The sequence below is a fragment of the Orycteropus afer genome, unplaced genomic scaffold (genome assembly GCF_000298275.1).
Source record: "Orycteropus afer afer isolate SDZICR_OR568_19922 unplaced genomic scaffold, OryAfe1.0 scaffold00036, whole genome shotgun sequence".
Lineage (NCBI taxonomy): Eukaryota > Metazoa > Chordata > Mammalia > Tubulidentata > Orycteropodidae > Orycteropus > Orycteropus afer.
The window spans coordinates 10904035-10926298 of record NW_006921623.1 but is presented as its reverse complement, the minus strand read 5'-3'; positions in this window follow the sequence as shown (position 1 = coordinate 10926298).

The window sequence follows — 22264 nt, the reverse complement described above, 5'->3', positions numbered from 1 at the left end:
TTGAGAAGAAGGTTTTAGTTTAGACAAAGTTCAATTTATCAATTTAAGAAAAGGGTTTTCATAATAAAAAAAATTTCAGTACTAATGAAAGTAGCATATAGTTTATGCCAGAAACAATATCTTTGAATAATAGTGCCTAAGGCATTTGACCACTAACCAGAAGACTGGAGGTTCAAACCCACCAGCCACTCCTCAGAAGGAAGATTGGGCAATCTACTTCCATAATGATACCGCCTTGGAAACGCAAGGAGGGGTCGTTATGAGTTGGATCTGAATAGACTGCAGCGTGTTTTTCCCTTCTACTTAAAGGAAGATTAAAAGTCCTTTCTGGGCTGAAGAGAAGGAGCATGATAATTGGGAGAAGAAATCAAGAGAACACTGAACCCGGCTCCTGGGGTAAGTGATTGAAGCCTTGATCTATTTGTGGGGACACCAGAGCAGAGAGACCAGTGCCTTGTTTTTCCAAGAATAACCCAGGGAAAACCTTGTAGAAAAGCCTCATAGAAGAGTAGCAATGGTGGTGAGGGATGCAAGTAGAGGGTCAAGGGGAAGCCTCAGGAAGTACTGTTATTTTCAGAGTAGATGGAGAAAACAAACAAGAACTCTCCATGAGGTGGAAGAATTCTAAGGCAATGTGGACTGATTGAAAGTGGTCTAGATTTGGGGCAAGGATGACTCAAGATGTTTATACCTGGAGTCCAAAGGCCATTGTGAAAGCCTGGGCATCAACAGTGAAGCCTAGAAGCTAAGGATAAGGACAAATAAGGTGAGGTTCAACGAGGTGAAGGCTAGCATGGGCAAGGTACTATTGTGAATGGAGGTCCCATTTTCCCCTAGAATATCCTGAAACATAAATAGTTGTTAGCTGCCACTGAGTTGATCTCAAGCTCATGGTGACTCCATGCAGTGAAACAAAACACTGCCCAGTTTTGAGTCATCTCTATGATTGGTTATAGATCAGGCCATCATGATGCATGGGGTTTTCACTGGCTATTTTTAGGAAGTAGATCACCAGGTCTTTCTTCCTAGTTACTCTTAGTCTAGGAGCTCCACACTGAATCCTGTTCAGCATTGTGGCAATTCACAGGCCTCCACTGACGGAAGAGTGGTGTTTGTGCATGAAATGTATTGGCCAGGAATGGAACCTGGGTCTCCTCCATGGAGAGTGAGAATTCTACCACCCAATCATCAATGGAACAGTGCTTTGCAATAAAAAAGAACAAATTGCTGATATACACAATATGGATAAAGCTCAAAAACATGTTGAATGGAATTTAAAAAATAAACTCACTGCCATTGAGTTGATTCCAATTCACAGCAAGCCCCACTGGGTTTCCAAAGAAGTAAATCTTTACGGAAGTAGATTGCTCCATCTTTCTTCTGCAGAGCAGCTGGTGGGTTTGAACCACCAACCTTCTGGTTAGCATCAAAATGCCTTAGGCACTGCACCAAGTCATACTACTATATATTTTTATGCAAATAACGCAAGCCTTATGTTTGTTTACCATCTGCCCCACCTCACCCACACTTACTTACCTATAGGTATTTTTGTAAGTGTGCTATGTTAACTTTTTTCCAGGAACATTTAAAAAACATTAAAAATTAGTATAACATTTATGAAAACACCTCACAGGGGGAGGGCACAGTTGGCAGACAAACTTAGAAGGCAGGCTCGTGTTATTTGTGTGATTCCACTTATGTGCAGTTCTAGAACAAGCAAACTAGACTGTAATAATAGATAACGATCACAATGGCAGCCTCTGGTTGGAGTGGGTAAGGAATCTTGATTGGAAAGGAGCAGGAAGGAACTTACTGGGGTGTGGGGAATGTTCTATATCTTAGTTGGAGTGCTTCTTAGCCAGGTATACACATTTCTCAAAACTTAAAATCTGTTCATTTCATTGAACATAAATCCTAGATCAATTTAAACAAAAAGGGGAAGGTATCTCTTTGTTCTGGTTACCTAGTGCTGCTCTGACAAGAATATACCACAAATGGGATGGCCTTCACAAACAGAAGTTTATTCTCTTATAGTTTGGAAGCTATAAGTCCCAGTTCAATGTGCCAGACTCTAGGGACTGGGTGAATGTCCCTCAACCTTGGGCTTCAGCTTCACCCGCTGCTTCTGGCTCACTGAAGCTAGAGGCTTTTTTTTTCACTCAGACAGCTGCTGGCTGCTGAGACTGACAAGCCCAAGGTTGACAAGTAAAAAGGCACAGTTCCAATGTTACCAAACCACACGACAGGCCATTAATTCAAGTCCATTGAAAGTCCCAAGATCAGCAGAGCATGGCAGGCTGCTGAACAATGACATGTCTACATGCAGGGTTCAAGCATGCCACAAGCTAGAGACTGTTCTCCAAGGCTTCTCCTTATAAAGAGTAAGCAGACCATATCCCTAAGGCAGCTACTCAGCTGCTCACAGTAGATTCCTCCGTGGATTTGATTACCAGTCTCACCACGGGGAATAACTACTACCAGCTGCCCAGCCACTCAACCAGGCCCAGCCAAGTTGACACACAAACGTAACTGTCACACTCTTCTTTCAGAATGCTCAACTCTTGAAAACCAAACCTTGACTCTCAAAGCTATTGAATATTTTTCTGATTTTAAAAAGAAAACATTCAGAAACTCAATTGATTTTTTTTTTTCTGGGCTATGCATGCTCTTAGCTAAAGGTTGTTAGTATAAAAGCTATTACTAGAGAGGAACAATTAGGCTGTGGCTAGGTGTACATGGAAGCATGAAGGTGGTGGGAATTTGCTGTGTCATTGACACAGTCAATGTGATAAACATTATCTGTTCACAGTCTAGTGGGAGTGACAGATTATAAAAAGTAAACAAGTAATGTATAATTATTTCTGCTAAATGCTATGACTAAGGTAAATAAGGGGCAATAATAAAGATTTTGGAGGGAAGACTGCTTAAACAGTGTAGCCACAGGAGGCTTCTCCGATGACGTGATATTGAAGCTGAAAAATGAAAAGGAAACAACCACATGGAAAGTGTTCTGGGTAGAGGAGACAGCACATAAAATTTCCCTAAGTGGAAGAGTTTAGTACATTCAAGTTACCTATAGGTGGCCAGTGTGAGTGGCATATGTTGATCAAGAAAAGAATGGAACAAGATGTGTTAAGAAAGAAATACCATGCAGAATTTTCATTATGAGTCATGTTGGAAAATTCCAAATGTAATAGAAAGTTAATTAGAGTTTTAAGCAGGGGAATAACATATTCTAATTTATGTATTCTAAAGAAGCTTTATTGAAGTATGATTGATGTACAGTAAACTACACATATTTAAATTAGGAAATTGGATAAGTTTGGACATATGGATAAAACCTGTAAAACCATCAGTAGAATCAGGATCAAGATAGTGCATATGTACCTTATTCCCAAAGTTTTCCTCATGCTTCTTTGTAATTTTTCCCTACTACCTATCTGTGTCCCTACCCGCATCACCAGGAATCCACTGATCTACTTTCTATCACTATAGATTAGTTGCATTTTCTCGAACTTGATATAGAATGAATCATAGAGAATTTACTCATTTGTCTGGCTTCTTCTATTCAACATAATTATTTTGAGAAGTACAAATAGATAATTCCTTTTCATTGTTGAATAGTATTCCATTATATGGATATACCACAACTTGTTTATCCATTTAATTTTTTTTGGTAACTTTTTATTGTTATTCATTCACTTTTTGATGGACATTTGAGATTCTTTCAGTTTTTGGCTATTACAGTAAAGCCACTATGAATATTTGTGTGCATGTCTTTGTATGGACATATGCTTTCATTTTTCTTAGATAAATATCTAGGATGGAATGGTTGGTTCATATGGTAGGTGTATGCTTAATTTTTAAATAAACTAGGAAATTGTTTTCCAAAATGGTTATACCAGTCTACATTCCTACCAGCAGTGGAGAGTCCCAGTTGCTCATATCATCACCAAAACTTGATATATTGTCTTTTACATTTTACATGTTCTAAAAAGTATGTAGTGGAATCTTATTCTGGTTTTAACTTTCATTTTCTTAGTGACTAAACATGTCAATCATTTTTTCATGTGCTTATTTGCCATTTGTGTATCATCACAGATATGTCTTTTTTTATAACAGAGAAGGCAAAGCATTTTATTCTGATGATAGTGACATAAACATCTGTTTAGAAACACCCTATCACTTAAGGCTTCTTAATATTAGCCCATTACCATCTCTTTTCATTTCTATTTCATGTCTCTCTACTCTCTTGATAATGAGTGTTCCTACTAACTCTTGTGCTCAAAGATGACCTGCTTTATCTTGCTCTATGATATTTTTATTTATTGCTGTATCTTTAATGCCTTCAACAGTGCCTACCTCATAGTGAGTAAGCCCTCATTAAATATTTGATGAACAAATGAATGTTTACTTTCTTTCTGGCAATCCAAATCCACCAACAATTTACAATTCTACATAAGATTTGCCTATTCCAGTAAAACTCTGTTATCAATCTAGTCTTAAATTACTTCATTTTTCTATAATCCCTTAACAATATAGTTTGCCTTGCATTACTATATATTTTTTTAGGTTTGTCTATGTGTGTGTGTGTGTGTGTGATTTGGGTGAAAATTTACAAAGCAAACTCACCCTCCATACGGCAGCTTACACACACCTTATCTCACGACATTGACTACAATTTACCACAATGTAACAGCTCCCCTCCCACTTCCTCCCCATAGCTACCTCCTCCCTCCATGCACTCCTGCCCCCTGAGCTGTCCCCCTGTGCATACACAGCCCTTCTATTCTCCCATGATCTCTCCAAGGAGTGTACTACCTAATGCAAATGTTCAGCTCATATGCCTGTCTCTTGTTTGGCTGGAAGCCATAGGAGTGGGTTCAATTCCAGATCTGAAGGGCAGCGAGGGGCCATAGTCTCAGTGGTTCCATTAGAATCTGTCAGACCTGCAAACCTGGTGGTCCCTTTTTTTTTTTTTAATGAATTTGATTTTTGTTCCACATTGTTCTCCAAAGATCTCCTACATAGATCCTCCTCTGAGTGGTTGACAGTGGTAGCTGAGTACCATCTAGTTCTTCTGGTCTCATAGTCATATAGGCTGAGGAGTGCATGGTGTACCAGTTTCTTGGACTAGTTGTTTCCATGCATGTTTGATTTCCTTCATTCTTCTTTGCTCTGGATGAGGAGAGACCCATTGTTGTATCTTATTTACTGGATTTTTTGTCTCCTTCTTACTGAGTTTTGAGAGCTCCTTATACATTCTGGATGCAAGTTGTTTATCAGATACGTATGTGATTTGCAAATAACTCCTCTCAGCTTGTTTTTATTCTTTTTATAGTTTTTTTCTTGAAGAGTTAATTTTCATCATTTTGATAAAGCCTAATTTGTCAATATGTTCTTTCATAGATTATGCATGTGCTGTTTAAGAAGTCTTTGTCTAGTAATAGATCACAAATATTTCCTCTTATATTTTCTTCTAGAAGGTTTATAGTTTTAGGTTTTACCTTTAGGTCTAGGATTTATTTTGAGTTAATTTTTTTTACATGATGTGAGATATGGATCAAAGTTCTTGCTTTTCTTTTTCCATGTGAATATTCCATTGTTCCAGTACCATTTTTTTTTTTTTTTTTTAGGAGACTATACCCAGAAAGGAGCTCTGGTGGCGTAGTGCCTAAGGCATTTGACTGCTGACCAGAAGGCTGGTGATTCAAACCCACCAGCCACTCCTTGGAAGGAAGATTGGGCAATCTACTTCCATAGCGATACTGCCTTGGAAACCCAAGGAGGAGTTGCTATGAGTCGGATCCAACTGGATGGCAGTGAGTTTGGTTTTTTGGTTTATACTTTCTCACTAAATTGCCTTTGTACTTTTGTCAAAAATCAGTTAGTCATTAATCAGTTAGTATTAAACTAATTCTGCACTGTCTTAATGTAGCTTTTTAATAAGTCTTGAAGTCAGGTAGTGTAAATCTTGCATTGTTTTACTTTTAACATTTGTGTTTCTCTATATATCTAATAGATTTCTTGTAGGCCATATATAATTCTTGCTTTTTCATTCAATTTGACAATCTCTGCCTTTTAATCGGGTCATTTAGACCATCCATATTTTATGCAGTTTTTAGAATATGTTCAAGTTTAAATCTACTATTTTGATACCTGTTTTCTATTTGTCCCTGCAAAAAAGGGCAAGGAGGCCACATGTTCTGACCCCCTCTAACCCTACAAGATGAAGACAGAATCACTATCAGTAACCCAAGGCCTATTACTGCAAGGCCAGACATGCTGCCTCCCTCCAGCCCTTTCACCAACCATTCCTCCCAAAGCACCCTCCACCTCTCTCCTGGGTTCGATAATTCACTGCAGTGGCCACACAGAACTCACAGATTATGGGGTTTATTAGGGAAGCACCAGGGTACAATTCAAGTTCAGAGGAAAAAAAAAATGCTCAGTCTCTCTCCCAGCCCATCATCTCTCAGCCAAGTCTCTCACAGTCTCTCCCCCAGCAGTGCATGTCCCTCAGTGTCTCAGCAATGCGTGTCTCTTGCATCTCTTTCCCAGCAGCCCATGTCTCTTTCAGCAGCACGTCTTCCTCAACCAGCAGTCAGAGAGAGTTCTGCCTCTAGGAGGCCTCCTTTTGAGCTTGGCAGAGTGGCCAAACCAACCAATCATAACAACAGAATTCTAAGCACCTGAGAGTGAACCTCCTATAACATTGCATTGTGCCACACCCAACAGAAATAACCCAGGTGGATAACATTTACAGTCAGGAGCTCCTCAGTTGCTCATTCCACCACTGAGTTTACAATGACTTATGGGTAGAAAAGCCATACTAAGTAATTTACTACACTGCAGTCCCTTATGTTCTTTGTTCAATTTTTCCACTTTTTCTTCTTTTTTAAGGATTCTATTGTATCTCTTCTGTTGGTTTATTAGCTATAACTCATTGTTGCATTATTGTAGTGGTTGCTTTATACATCTTTAACTTATCAAAGTCTACCTGCAAGTGATATTATACCAGTTTATGTATAGCATAAGAATCTTACATCTCTATGTTTCTCTTTCTCCCCTCTTAACCTATGTACAATTTTTGACATGGGAGCTCCGGTGGCATAATTCTTAAGGCATTTGACTGCTAACCAGAAGGCTGGTGGTTCAAACCCACTAGCCACTCCTCAGAAGGCAATCTACTTCTGCAGTGATACTGGCTCGGAAACCCAAGAAGGGCTTGCTGTGAGTTGGATCTGACTCAACAGCAGTGAGTTTGCTTTATTTTTGACATACATTTTACTTTTACATGTTATTATCTCCACAATACATTGTCATTACTTTTGTTTCAAATAACCAATTAGTTTTAAAAAAATATATTAAAATAATTAAAATGAATATTTTTCACTTACCCGTTTAGTTACCATTTCTGATGGTTTTTATTCTTATGCATAGATTCATACTTTATCTAATATTATTTCCTCCTTGAAGTACACTTTTAAATATTTCTTATAGTGCAGGTCTGCTGGTGATAGACATTATTTCAGGAAAAAAAATCTTACTTTGTCTTTATTTTTGAAAGGTATTTTCACAGTATATGGAATTCTGGATTAGCAGATTTTTTTTTTTTTCTTTCAGTACTTTTTAAGTATCTTGCTTCATTGTCTTTTGGCTTGCATTGTTTTGGCTAGAAATTTTCTCTCACTCTTATTTGGGTACTTTCTACATAATGTGTTTTTCTTTTTCTTCTTTTTTTTATAAGTAAAATTTATATCCACTTATTTTTTATAAGAACTTTTTGTAGCAGCTTTATTGAGAAATAATTGACATACAATAAACTACACATATTTAAGTGCACAATTTGATAAATTTTGACATTTGTATGTACCCATGAAACCATTATCAAAGCCAAAATATTGAACATATCCATTATCCCCAAAAGTATCATCATGACCTTTTGTAAGTTGAGAAATTCAGCAAGAAGATTGAAGACAAAAAGTACACACACACACACACACACACAAAGAGAAATACTGGGGTTGAAGAAAAAATAACTGAATTGAAAAATACAAGAGAAACATTCAATAATAGATTCAAGCAGACAGAAGATGGAATAAGTGAACTAGAAGATAAAGTAACTGAACTTATCAAATCTCAAGAGGAACAAGAAAAAAGAACAAAGAAAAGTGAACAGAGCCAAATGGAACTGTGGGACTTGGTTAAAGATATCCAACATTAGGATTATTGGAATTCTAGAACAACAGAATAAAAAAAGAAGAAGAAGAAGAAGACATAGAAAGAATTTCCCAAGACATAATTATAGAGAATTTCCTTGGCATAAATAAGGAATTGAGCCTGCAAGTCCAGAAAACTAGGCAAGCTCCAAACAGAAGGAATACAAAGAAGTCTACACCAAAACACATTGTAATACAATTCTTGGAAACCAAAGACAAGGAAAGAATTCTGAAAGGAGCAAGAGAAAAACACAGTATAGAATATCAAGGCTCCTTCATAACAATTACAGTAATGTTTTCTCCTCAGAAACTCTAGAAGCCAGAAGAGAGTGGAATGACATACATAAAGTATTGAAGAAAAACAATTTACAACCAAGAATTCTTTACCCATCAAAGCTGTCATTCGAAAACAAGGGGGAAATCAAGATATTCTCAAATAAACAGAAACTGTTGGTATTCGTTACTATCAGACCAACTTTGCAAGTATTACTTAAGGAAGTTTTTCAGATGGAAAGAAATTTTCTGGACAAATATTTGAATCTGCACCTGGAAAAGAGAGAAAAAGAAACTATGAAACTATTTTCCAAATTGGCTGAACCATTTTACATTTCTACCAGCAATGTATCAGTTCTAGTTCTTTCATATGCTTCTCAACATTATCTGATAGAGTCAGTCTCTGGGTACTTTTAACACTTTCTCTTTATTACTAGTCTCAAGCAACATGATTATGATATGTCTTGATGATGATGATAATGCCTTTTTTTTTTTTTTTTTAATGTGATTGCGCTTTTTTAGGATATCTGGATCTGTTGGTTTGTAGAATTGATCAAATTTGAAAAGTATGTGACTATTGTTTTCTCAACTATGTTTGCTGCTCCTTCTACTATATAATTACATGTATATTAGATTGCTTGCAGTTATCCTATCTTTTTTGTTTTTTCTCAGTCCTTTTTTTTTTCTTTCCTCTTTGTTAATTTTGGGTAATTTCTATTATGAGGCCTTCAACTTCCCTAATCTTTTCTTCTGAAACATATAATCTGCTATTACTACCCTAACCTCAGTGTATTTTTCTTTGTAGTTTTCTCCTCTAGAAGTTCAATTTTGGTCTTTTTGTAACTTTCTTGTCTTCATTTAACAGTTTTAGTATTTCTTATATGGTTTTTTGAACATATAGAATATAGTTTTGATAGCTGTTAAATTTCCTTATTGATTAATTCTATTATGTGTAATTTCTGGATAAATATCGATTGATTGCCTTTTCTCCTCATTATGAGTTATATTTTCCCTTTTTTTGCATGCTTATGAATTCTATATTTCATGGTAGACATTTTGAATTTTACCTTTTTGTTGGATATTTTTGTACACTTATAACTTATTCTTGAACTTTGTTCTGAGACACAGTTAAGTTATTTGCAAAGAGCTTGATCCTTTTGATTCTTAAGCTTTGTTAGTGAGGTCACAGTAACATTTTTTCTAGGGCTAATTTTGCCCCGTTTCTGAGGCAAAGTCCTTTTGAGTATGTTAACCCAAAGCCTTTTATTATGAGCTTTTCCACTCTAGATTATGGGTATAGGAACTATTCCTGGTCCTGGTGATCTCCAGTGGTTTTTCCTTTCCTCCTTTTGAGTGGTTGTTATCTCAGCCTCAGGCAATGTTGTCAGGCATGCAGCACTTGGCTGGCTACCTGAAGGAACACTCTGCAGATCTCTGGAGTTGTCTGCTGTACTTCTCTCCAAATTTGCCCTAAGTATTCTAGCTACCTTATCTCCCTGGACTCCTAGCTCTGTCTCCTCAACTCCAGGAGTCCGTTAGAGTCTTTTTGGTTGTCCCCTCTGTCAACTATGACATGGAAAGTAGTAAGGGAGTGAAGTAGAGAAATTGTAGAACTCATCTCTTTTCTTACTCATGTCTCAAGGATCACTGTCCTTTGTGGCCTGGTGTCCAATAGTTAAAATTAGTGTTTCACATATTTTTCCCGGTTTTAATTGCTCTTGGTGAGAGAGAAAATACAGTCCTTGTAATTCATCTTGGCTAAAATCATTCCAATTTATGTTTTTAAAGATGACATTGGTGTGTGGAGAACAAACTGGCAGGCTAGTTAGTTTCTTTGAACCTTAGTATTTTTGTTATTATAAAATATGCCCAATGGAAGTATGATCCAGCTAATAGTGCCTTTGTGAAATTGAATTAGGTAGTATATAGAGAATATAAAGAAGATTATGTCTCTTTGCTCTTTTTATGAAAATGATGAACAATTTAAAGAATGTCCAAGTTTATATTCCCATTCAATAAATGTTTGCTGTTGAAAATTCAATCCCCTTGTAAGATGAAAAAATTATCCAACAATGACATCAAAACATAAAGTGAAATAAACTTGGTTAAAAAGCAATAGTAGCATATGTATACCCTTGTTATTTCTTACAGGAGGGCCCACCACGGATATGGGAGTTCCCAGAGAATTGTGAAGGGATTCAGTGGATAAGTTCAGAGGAACTTTGTATAACAATTTGCTTATAGTGCATACCTGTAGGACAGTAGAACCACTTTGGATCCACCTATGGTGAAAATATTAGCAGAAATAGTATGTGCTTACCATTTCAAAGCACTCAGAAATCTCTGGAACAAAAGTTCCCTAAAAGGAGTCCCTTCACAAGAAGAGACAGCTGTGTATTGGCAAAATTGGGGGGAAGGGGGCAGATAGAAATGGTCTAAATTTAAACCAGAGTCTTAATGTTTATAGTTCTTGAATATATGAGAGCACATGAATCCCTTTCTTTTTGTACATAAAAATGATTCTCACTCCCCCGTCCCTCCTAAACAAGTGATTGAAACAGTCACCTTCTTGTCAACTACACTAAGGAAATGTTTGCTCTGATCTTAGGGTGTATCGTTTCCAACATTTGCAGTCTTGAACCAACTCAAAGAAACGCAGTTATTACTTTAACAGTTTATCACGTAATTTCCGAGAGGCTTCCTATTGCTGTTTATGTTGGAATGTTATTTCTGCCCAAGATTATATTTATCTAAGCAGTATATGTGTTACAGTCCATGCTGATCCAGTGTAGTGTGTTCTAAGCTTTCATGTATATGGGAATTCATCTTGGGTATATTTTCATTTTTTAAACAAAAAGGCTAATTAGCAAATCCCACAATGAAAAAAGGCCCCAATTCAGCTCCCCAAATGTTTACTAGCTACTTTTTGGCTGCTGGAATATTTGTCATAATAAGCAAAACCTTAATCAAGTCAGCAAAGGTTTTCAATTGCAGTGTTCAGTTCCTGCATTCTGAGTTCATGCTGGCTGTCTCCATCAGCACTCTGTCAATGCAAAGAACAAGGGAAGAAAATAAAATCCTTTTTGTTAGTGAAAAAGAAAGTTACAAATAATGACAAGTTTTCCTAACTTTTGAATTCAAATGCCTAGTCTACAAAAATGAGCATATTGTTGTTTCTCTAACCAAAGTAATCTAATTCCCAGAAAACAGTCAATTATATTTGCTGAACTGATCCCACTACCTGCCATATTTTCTATTTTGATCCTCACTTTGTTCGATGAAATAGCAAAGATGATTTAGAGTGACATGTTGTTGCTATGGAATCTTATTTCTCTCTGCTTTTAGTCTTTTGAGGACTTGTGAACTCTTAAATATCTTTGCATAAGTTATTGCTCAAAAGCATGGATGCTCTGATGGGCTGGGCAGCTGTTCAAACCCCAACTCAAACCAGGGGTGGTTACAGAGTCAAAGGTTGGGGTGAGAGCTGGACAGCACATAAAATAGAAACCAGGCAAATGTTTAAGTCATGGCCTGTAACTTTATCTTGCAGTATTTTGATGATTCGAGCATTACTGCTGTGGTTTGGGACAGTTTTAGGCCTAGCATTTACAGTTGTTCATCATTTATTCCATGTATGGCACTTTGAATTACTTCATTTCTTGGAAGGAAGTGCTGTGTATTGAAGAAGATTCACCCTCTGGTAACCTGGCAATTTATGTCTCTTCACCTGAAGGAGAGATTCAGTTCAGTCACCCTTACATCAAACATTGGCTATTTGGTCCATCACTGAGGGATTCTTTAGCAAATTCAATAGCATGTAACCTCCATGGGCATAAAGACATTGTTTTATTTACTGCAGTGTACCTAGCACTTTGAAGAGAGACTTAATGCATAATAGCTGATGAATAAATATTTGTTTGAATGGATGAACAGAGCCATAGAAGTTTATTATTAGAAGTGAGCAGAGTCAAGGCCCAGACACTTCAAGTATCTTTTCTACAGAACGTGACTGACGATCATCATCTTCTTGGACCCCTGCAGTCAAGAGGTGTCCTCTATGCCAAAAGGCAGTCTATGCCATTGAAGGCTGTCTTTCATTGCTCCAAGTTTCTTCTTATGTGGAATCACAATCTGTCTCCTTGTGTCTTCTTTCCTTAATTCTTGTTCTGCCTTCTACAGTGACACCCTCTTTTACCTCTTTTATCTCCAGATAGCAGGAGACAGGTCTCCCAATTCTCTGTGGATCCCAAATGGCATGAAGCAGACTATAAATGACTAGATGGGTGTAAGCTATAAAACCAGGAAGAAAATCTTCTCTTACAAAATGGTTGATTTTTAGGAATCTGTTCAGATATACCAATTTTTTTAGGTTTCCATGAAACTAATGGATTAATTAGGATTCACTATGTTGTAGGAGTTTACTGGACCTTAGAGGAGAGGAAATCTCCCTTTTAATTTGACCTGACATAAACCTTTGAGGAACTGATATTTTCAAGGAATTACACATTAATTTTTCACCAGGTAAAATTGGAATTAAAGAATTAATGGAACTTTAATGAATTAATCATACAACTCTTTTTTTTTTTAAATTGAGTACCTACTCTGTGCCATTACTTAATTTTTCTATATTATATTAAGGCTATATTGCTAATAGCTAAGATTTATTGAATGTGAAGTGCTCTGCAAATGTTATCACATTGAATTCTCATAATAAACCAATGAAGAAGATACTATTATTACCCTCATTCATGGAAGAGGAAGCTCAGGTTCAGCAAGGATGAGCAACTAATCCAAGGTCAATAGCAAGAATGTCATGAGGTCAAGGCTTAAACCTTTGAATGATGATAAAATACTTTTAAACTCTAAGCCATATACTTCATGTGAGACATCAATTCTTGTGGAAAGAAATATACAGATTCAATTCATCTTTGTATACCTCACAGTGTACATGATAGGTGCTTGTTATGAATTGAATTATGTTCCCTAAAATATTTGTTGTAAATCTTAATCTCTATGCTTGTGGTTATAATCTCATTTGGGAATGGGTTGTCTTTGCTATGTCAATGAGGTAGGATTAGTGTAGGGTATATTTTGAGCCAATCTTTTTTGAGATATAAAAGAGATTAAACAATCGAGCAGAGCAAAGATGAGGGAAGAGAGATGTAAATCCACATGAAGATTGTCCAGGAGCAGAAGCACAGAAGAGACAAGGACTTTCCTCCAGAGCGAACTATTTCCCCTAGAGCCAGCAACCTGAATTTGGATTTCTAGACTCCTTAAATGGTGAGAAAAGAGATTTTTGTTGTTAAAGACACCTACTTGTGGTATTTCTGTTATAGCAGCTTTCTGTAACTAAGACTGCTCAATAAATACTTGTTGAATAAAAGAGCACGTGTACTGACTGTGGACCGTGGGTTAACGCATGACTCACAATTTAACACTTTTGCCTCAAGTTTTTTCTGTGAAATGCAGAAATTGCCAAGTGATCTCTGCATTTCCTCCCAGCCCTAAGAATGCAGAATAGTAGCCTGGGAATGAGGATGAATAGGAGTTCAGTAGCCATAGACAAGATGGAAGAGCATTTCACAAGGAGCAACATGAGCTAATGCAACACTCCTTTGAACAGAATGTTCCCTCTGCCTAAAATACCCTCTCTCCACTTGCTCATTTGGCAAATGGCCAATGGTCAGCTCAACTGGTCTTTCTTCTGTGAAGTTGTCCTTGACCTCTTGCTCAGTATATCATACACACACATACACTCACACACACAATTATTCACTCTTCAGGGTCCCCAAGTACACCATGTGATTTGTGATTATTTGATTATAGATCTGTCTCCTCAACCTCACACCCTACAATATGAGCTTCTAAAAGACAAAAACTGTATCTTACTCATCTCCAGTTCCCATGATAGAGCCTGGTATATATAGCCAGCTTTCAATAAACATTTTTTGAGTGGCTGATTGAATTAGTTGGGCAAGTGTAGGAGGAGCAGAAGGGAGCAGTTTGAACTTAATGGCAAATTCATACCAGAAAATAGTGAGAAAATTAAGCTAGTAAGATAGGGTGAGGCTTGAAGTCCAGGCAGAAAAATAATTGCTATTGAGTTGTTGCTGACTCACGGTGACTCCATCTGTATCAGAGTAGACCTGCTCCATAGAATTTTCAGTGACTGATTTTGTGGAAGAAGATTACCATGACTTTCTTCCAAGGCACTTCTGGGTGGACTTACATCTTCTGTCTTTTGTTTAGCAGCCAAGTTGCATTAACCATTTGTACCACCAGAAACTTCTAAATTTAGCCAGGGGAGTTTATGCTTAGTGCCCCAGGTATACCAGTGAATCAAGTACCTCTGTGTCATTCTGACTTAAAGAAATGGTAGTGAAATGAAAATTTCTATTAGGAAGATTAGTGTCAACATAGTTTCTCAATAATAATAATAAGGAGTAAATGAACTTACTTATTTCCTTTGCCTATTCCTAACAAATCCATATCTCATTTATTATATCTCACACATACACAAAAACAGAATTATTCACTTTGAACATCTCTTTCTTATTTAATTTCAAATCAATGAATTTTTAATAAATTGCTAAAGCAGTAAACAAACAGCTTATCTAGAGTCAACCAAGTTTGAATAAGTCTGATAGATGTTCATAGATAAGTAGCACCTAGCCATAATTGTTTTTTGGGGGGACTATCAAGCTGATATTGCATAGTGGCTGCATTTACTCTGGTTCTTTGCCCAAATGGAGGGTAACAGCAGCCCCAAATCTAAAAAACAGATTTTTTCAGAACATTAAAATATCTTTTAAAGATTGAAAGATCTTTGGTGTTTGTGATTGGAATATAGGACATTCTGTCAGCCTGGTGTCCTTTTTAATTCTCTGAAATGTAAAGCAATATTAAAATATGTGTGTTACAAGAGCACATGCCAAATGACTGTGGAATTTGATAGCTCAGAAATACACTGCATCACTAGCCAGATAATCTCTACCCAGGTATAAACCATTGAATGGGTAACATTCTTTAAAACCAAATAGGCCCCCTTATCCTGGCACATCTTGGAGAACTAGCATGGGAGAAACAGCCCAGTAAATTGAAGTCCATTGATGGAACAGGTTTAGCCATGTAAATCCAGGTGGTAGGCCTTATTACCATGTGGTTGCATCATTTTGCAATCTTGGGATTTAAACTCACAATTCATTTCAGAATACAACTTTTTCTTCCCAACTTTTTGAAGAAGAGCAGAATGTGTGTGTGTGCGAGAGAGAGAGAGAGAGAGACAGAGAGAGAGAGAGAGAGAAAGAGAGAGAGTGGAGGGCCATGAAGACTTCCTCTGTGATATTTGTCTGATTTTGAGTAATTAAGCTCCTCAGTGACTAAGCATGGTGCTATTAGAAAGTGATACATAATGTTGCCTGACATAGTGCGTAATGATCTCATTTGGACCACCTATGAGTCAACATTTATGCCCAGAAAAGGGTGAGACTTTATCTTGAGTCCTAGGTTCTTACAAGGATTTTCCTAATTGTGCAGCTTTGCTGATGGCTTATCTTTCTGTGTGGGGAGCTGTGCAGTTTTCCCAAGCTTGGCTTGCTTATGCATATGTATCACTTTTAAATTTACAGCTAATTGCTAGGGTATTATTTCAGAAATAAATGGAAATCAACTTCAGTCCCTAGTGTTCTCATCTTTAGCAAAAGTGCAAGGGAACGAACTAAGGAAAACTGGCAACCTCTTTTCTTATATTCAGAAACCTTGTCACAATATAAATTTCAGCCAGAAAATTGACATTATAAAGCAGATTCTTGAGCCAGGTCCTAGTTATTGAAATCCAGAAAAATCTCATGATAGCAGGGTCTCACTTCTTGTGTCTATTGTTACCTGTGCTTGTAAATCTGGTGGGTAAATCTCAATTGTGTCAAAAGGATCCCATTCTTTACTGATCATGTATATTTCAAAGATAACCTCTCTTCATTCCTGATTTTGATCTTCCATTGTTAGTAGCTCCCAACTCTTTAGATTTATGTTTCTCTGCCCCTCTCCACTTTGAATGTAGTTAATCTTCCTCCCGAGTTGTGAGTATAATGTAGAAAAGAACATAGGCCTTTGAGCCTGTGATAGTTATTAATGCTGGTCATTAAATATTTCTGATTTTCCTGCTAGACACAGTAGATTTTCACCTCCCTGCATCCTTGAAGGTAGAGATGTCCATATGACTTGCTTTATCCAATGTAAGAACAAGTGATGTAGCCACTTCCAGGTGGAAATTGAGGAGTGATTTGCCTTACCACTTTCTTTTTCTCTGCTTCCATAATCAGGGAAACATGAAGATGGAGCCAACCTAAGACTGGGTCCTTGAATGCAGACAACATGGATCAGAACCCTCAACTCACATGGAATAACTTTTGTTATTTAAATGACCTCTATATAACAATTATAACAAACCAGTGGCCACTGAGTGCAACAGCTCATGGGTGATCCCAAGTGCGTCAGAGTAGAACTGTGCTCTATATGGGTTTCAATGGCTAATATTTCAGAAATTGATCATCAAGCTTTTCTTCTGAAGCACCTCTCTATGGACTCTAACTACCAACCTTTTGGTTAGCAGCCAAATATGTCAATCATGTGCACCACACTGGGATTCCAAAAAAAACCAGTTGCAGCCTAGTCAATTCCAACCATGGCAACTCTATATGTAAGTTGTTGTGATAACCCATGAGAGTTGAGGTTGGTTGTTACACCCACAGACCCTAACTTATCCTGACTGAAACAGAGCTAGACAGTCCTGGATTCAGATCCTTGAACCAGCTATACAACTTTTGTGACTTCAGAGACCACACTTAATTGTGCTTATGAAGAAACTGTACATAGAGCAGTAGTCTGTTCGAGGGGATACTGCATGGTTTAAAATCAGGAAGAGAGTGTGTCAGGGTTGAATCTTTTCACTATACTTATTCAATCTGTGTACTGAGCAAACAATCGGAGAAGTTCAACTATATGAGGAAGAACGCAGCATCAGGATTGGAGGAAAACTCATTAACAACCTGCAGTATGCAAATGACACAACCTTGCTTGCTGAAACTGAAGATGACTTGAAGCCTGTACTGATGGTTAGACTACAGTCAGCAGTATGGATGACACCGCAACATAAAGAGAATGAAAATCCTTACAACTGGACCTATAAGCAGCATTATGATAAATGGAGAAAAGATTAAAGTTGTCAAAGATTTCATATTACTTGGTTCTACAACCAACATCCATGGAAGCAGCAGTCAAGAAATCAGATGATATATTACACTGGGTAAATCTGCAAAAGACCTTTTTCAAATGCTGAAGAGCAAAAATGTCTCCTCTCTCTGTTTTTTCCTATTTATTTATTGTGCTTTGGGTGCAAATTTACACAGCAACCTTGTTTTACATCCAACTGTTCATACACATCTGATTTCATGGCCCAGATTACCATCCCCAACCATAAAAAACTCTACTCTCTCCTCCCTGTGACCACCCCCTCCCTGTGCCCTTTTTATCTATGTGTTCAAAGATGTCTCTTTGAAGACTAAGGTGCACCTAATACAAGCCATGGTATTTTTAATAGCCTCATATGCATGTGAAAGCTGCACAATGTATAAGGAAGACTGAAGAAGAGTGGATGCTTTTGAGTTGTGGTGTTGGTGAAGAATACTGATAGTACCACGGACTGCCAGAAGAATGAAAAATCTGTCCTGGAAGAAGTGCAGCCAGAATGCTCCTTAGAAGTGAGAATGGCCAGACTTGTGTCACCTACTTTGGTCATGTTGTCAGAAGGGACCATTCCCTGGAGAAGGATTATGCTTGGTAAAGTAGAGAGTCAGCAAAAAAAAAAAAAAAAAAGGGAAGGTCTTCAATGTGATGAATTGAAACAGTGACTGCAATGATGAGCTCAAGTATAACAAGGATTGTGAGGATGGTAGACGACTGGGCAGTGTTTCTTTCTGTTGTACATAGAGTCACTGTGATTTGGAGCCAACTCAATGGCACCTAACAACAACAACAACAAAGTGAGTAAAGCCAGCAGTTCTGTGGGAGAAAAATATAGTGATCTGTAAAGATCACAGCCACGAAAACCCTGTGGGGAGACCTACTCTGTCACCTGGGGTCACTATGGGTTAAATCAGCTCAACAGCACCTAACAACAACAACAACATGAAAGTAAAGTAGTTTGCCCAGAGAAGGTATTTAACAAATGTTTATTTTCTTCTGTCCTTCCCTAGTCCCCTTTATCTATGAGGAGAGAAATGGTATCTTGTTTCCCACCTTAGTATGCTTAGCATAATCTCTGGAGTATAGAACATGCTTGTTATATTTATATAACTTATTTATATAAGTGAAAAGATTAGAAATACTTATATGCACGAAGAGGATATCTTATTTAAAAAATCCTTTAGCAATTATTTTGTAATATGAACATTCTTTTTCTATATATTTTCTTATATTAGGTTTTCCAAGGCACCGTTGGATAAGGAGACAAGTCATCACATTTAATTCTCATAAAAAGAGAGAGAACACTGTGTTGGGATTTTAACTCCTGTTTGGCCATGTTGCTAGCCTAAGTGACCCTGGTCTGAATGGGATAATTTATAGCATCCTGAACCGAGGTGACCCCATTGACCTCCACATCAGTCAGACCTGTTTTGGAGTATTAAGCTGTGCTCTGAGCATCCCATTTGAGAATGACATTAACAAGCTGAACTCACACTTGGAATTCACACCAGTGGCAGGGTGAAGGGGGCAGGTGTGGAAGGCAGATCAAGATATGGGGATATCTAGAAACTGTTGCTTCAAATTCCCTCATGCTGTTGTAAGGTTAATTGAACATAGAGACTATCTGTGTTCTCAGTACTTCAGTGGACGAAGTGAGTGACAGTGTTGCCATCAAATAAGCCAGAGTCTGTCCTGTGACCCAGGGGCACAGCATTTTTAATAAGAGAAGTAAATTCTTCATCTCTTTGTTTAGAAATCAGAGGGAGGGGGAAGCAATCTTGAATTATCCATCAAACAGACAACTGAAAAATAATAAACATGAGGTTTTGTCACCCCTTTCATCATAGGCAAAGACAGAAAGGGACCAAGCTTTAGATAGGAGGAAGAGAAGCCCACAAGGGAAAGAGAGAAGGGAGTTATCAGTGGGCAGCCAGGGAACAGAAAAGATCTCTTCAGTAGAGATCTCGGGGTGGCTAACCTAATCTTAGAGGAAGAACTGAGATACCAGAGGAAGCTACTGTAGATGTGAGCTTGGAGTCAGGGCAAAATGCAGGATGGAATTGGTTAGAAAATAGACTCTTCTTGATTAATCACAGATAGAAGGATCAGAATCCAGAAAGAATAGTTTCAGTGATTGGCCTGCAATATTAAAACCAAAGGCTCTCTGTAACACTTTTTAAGAAGAAATTTTATTTTATTTGGTAGACCTGTAATTGTTAGATTGCCCAGTCTTCCTTTGGAGGAGTGGCTAGTGGGTTTGAACCTCCAGCCTTCTGGTTAGCAGTCAAATGCCTTAGGCACTACACAACCAGAGCTCCTATGCTAAGACTAGTGATACAGAAATTAAAGCATAAAAGCTTTGTCCTAAAAGATATCACAGGCTAGTGGAGGAGTTAGTTTCAGAAATAGGTAATTCAACTGCAATGTTTAATGTGCATATATTGATGGAGATGAGCAAAAGGGATCCTGGAAGCATCTGGGAAGAGCACCTAACCCAGGGGATGGGGTAGGAAGCAGCAAGAGGTAGGAAAGTTCAGGGAAGAGATAATCTCCTAACTGGGTCTTACAGCATAAGCAGAAGTCAGCCAGCAGCAAGCAAGAGTCTCCCCCTGCAGAATGGTGTTTCTGCTACTCAAGCCCACACTGGGGAATACCAAGAGAGAAGATGAGACTGGGGAGGGGCAGGGGCCTGGTCATGGAGGGGCTTGCAGGCCTTGGACTTCATAGCCTTTACAAGTGACACTTGTTGCTTTTCACAGATATGTTTTACAGGAAGGCAGCTCTGGAGCCGGGGAAGGAAGGGATGGATTTAAAGAGAAGAAAGCAGAGGCAGGCAGGAAAATTAGTCAGTAGGCTGTGGCAGCAGTGAGTGTTATACATGGTGGCGTCCTGAACAGAAACTATGGGAGCTGAGGAAGAGATCCTGTACCAAAGCAACCGAAAGAAGTGAACCTTGAGCCCTTTGTTGGTTTGTTGATCCTATTCTTTCAACAAACATTTAGAGTGACATTTATGATGGGGCAGAGAGGGGCAGGGGGGGCCCAGAGGTCTGGTGTTTGTCACATATCTCTTCTGCTCAGAGAATTACTTGAGCAGAATCTGGTCAATTGTCTTCTCTGCTGATGCAAAGACAGGTTTGGTTGGGGTGCGAGCCTCCTTTAGTGTAACAAGCCTGTCTCACACTGTGGTTCTTGCTGATGCAAGAGGGAATTTCTCTTTCGGAGAGAGTGTCTGGAATGAGAGCAGTGTCTCCTTGGAGCTCCTGGGAGCTCTCTGGCTTTGTGGAAATCTTGACTCCCAAAGGGTAAAGGAGTAGGGATAAAAATGACTGCCAGTCTTCAGAAGGTGTGGATGGCAGCCCATTTAAGCTCACAGTGACTTCAAATTTGCAATCTGACCTTGAGGATTCTTTGGCATTCTGTAACTAGTTTAGAGCCAGCCAATACTATCCTCCTAAACTTAGGCTAAGGTTTTTCAGGATGGTGACAGGATTCTCAGAAGAGGTGTAGTGCAGTGGCTAAGTCAGTGAGATGGGGTGAATCTTTTTTAATTTTTTTTGTAAAGAAGACTCAGGGGAGAGTGTAATGAATGCCTTTGCCTTCAAGAATGAAAGCCTGGCCCTTACTTTCTCCTTTTCTTATCCCTTCTCTCACCCCCTAAAGTGCTTGTGCTTAGGAGAGAGAACAGGCTCCTTGCATGGACACCTCTCTGGCTCCAAAGATACAAATGATTCTAGAAGGACCTGAATTTCGTATTGGCTCTGACTACTAGGCCCCTTTCCTTGGTACTGGGCTTAATGCCAGATGCTGTTTTGGTGTAGGACAAAGGGAAGACACACAAATATAGAGCACATAGACGGATGGGGGTGAGGAGAGTAAGTGGGCTTTATTGGAGAAGTAAAGACAGTAGGTAGAGAAAGGAAAATATTTTTTCACCCTGGCCCCAAGTACTAATGCAGCCAAGTCCTCTGAAACATTAGATGCCCAGAACTATTACGGCAATTAATCAGAAAGGGCAATATGTAGTGTTCTAGCTTGCACCTTAAAACGAGACTGACTTCTACTTTTGAGTAGCTAATCTTTGAATCGGGAGCTCTGGTGGCATAGTGCCTACGGCATTTGACTGCCAACCAGAAGGCTAGCGATTCAAACCCACCAGCCACTCCTCAGAAGGAAGGCTGGTCAATCTACTTCCATAGTGATACCGCCTCAGAAACTCAAGGAAAGTTCTCTATGAGTCTGATCTGACTCTATGGCAGTGGTTTTTTTGTTTTTTTTTTTCCAATTTTTGAGTCAAGAAATCAGACGACGTATTATTGCACTGGGCAAATCTACTGCAAAGGACCTCTTTAAAGTGTTGAAGAGCAAAGATGTCACTTTGGAGACTAAGGTGCCTAACTCAAGCCGTGGTGTTTTCAATCACCTCATATGCATGTGAAAGCTAGACAGTGAATAAGGAAGACCGAAGAAGAGTTCATTCTTTTGAGTTGTGGTGTTCTACCTGTCTAGGATCTCTTTTCAGTC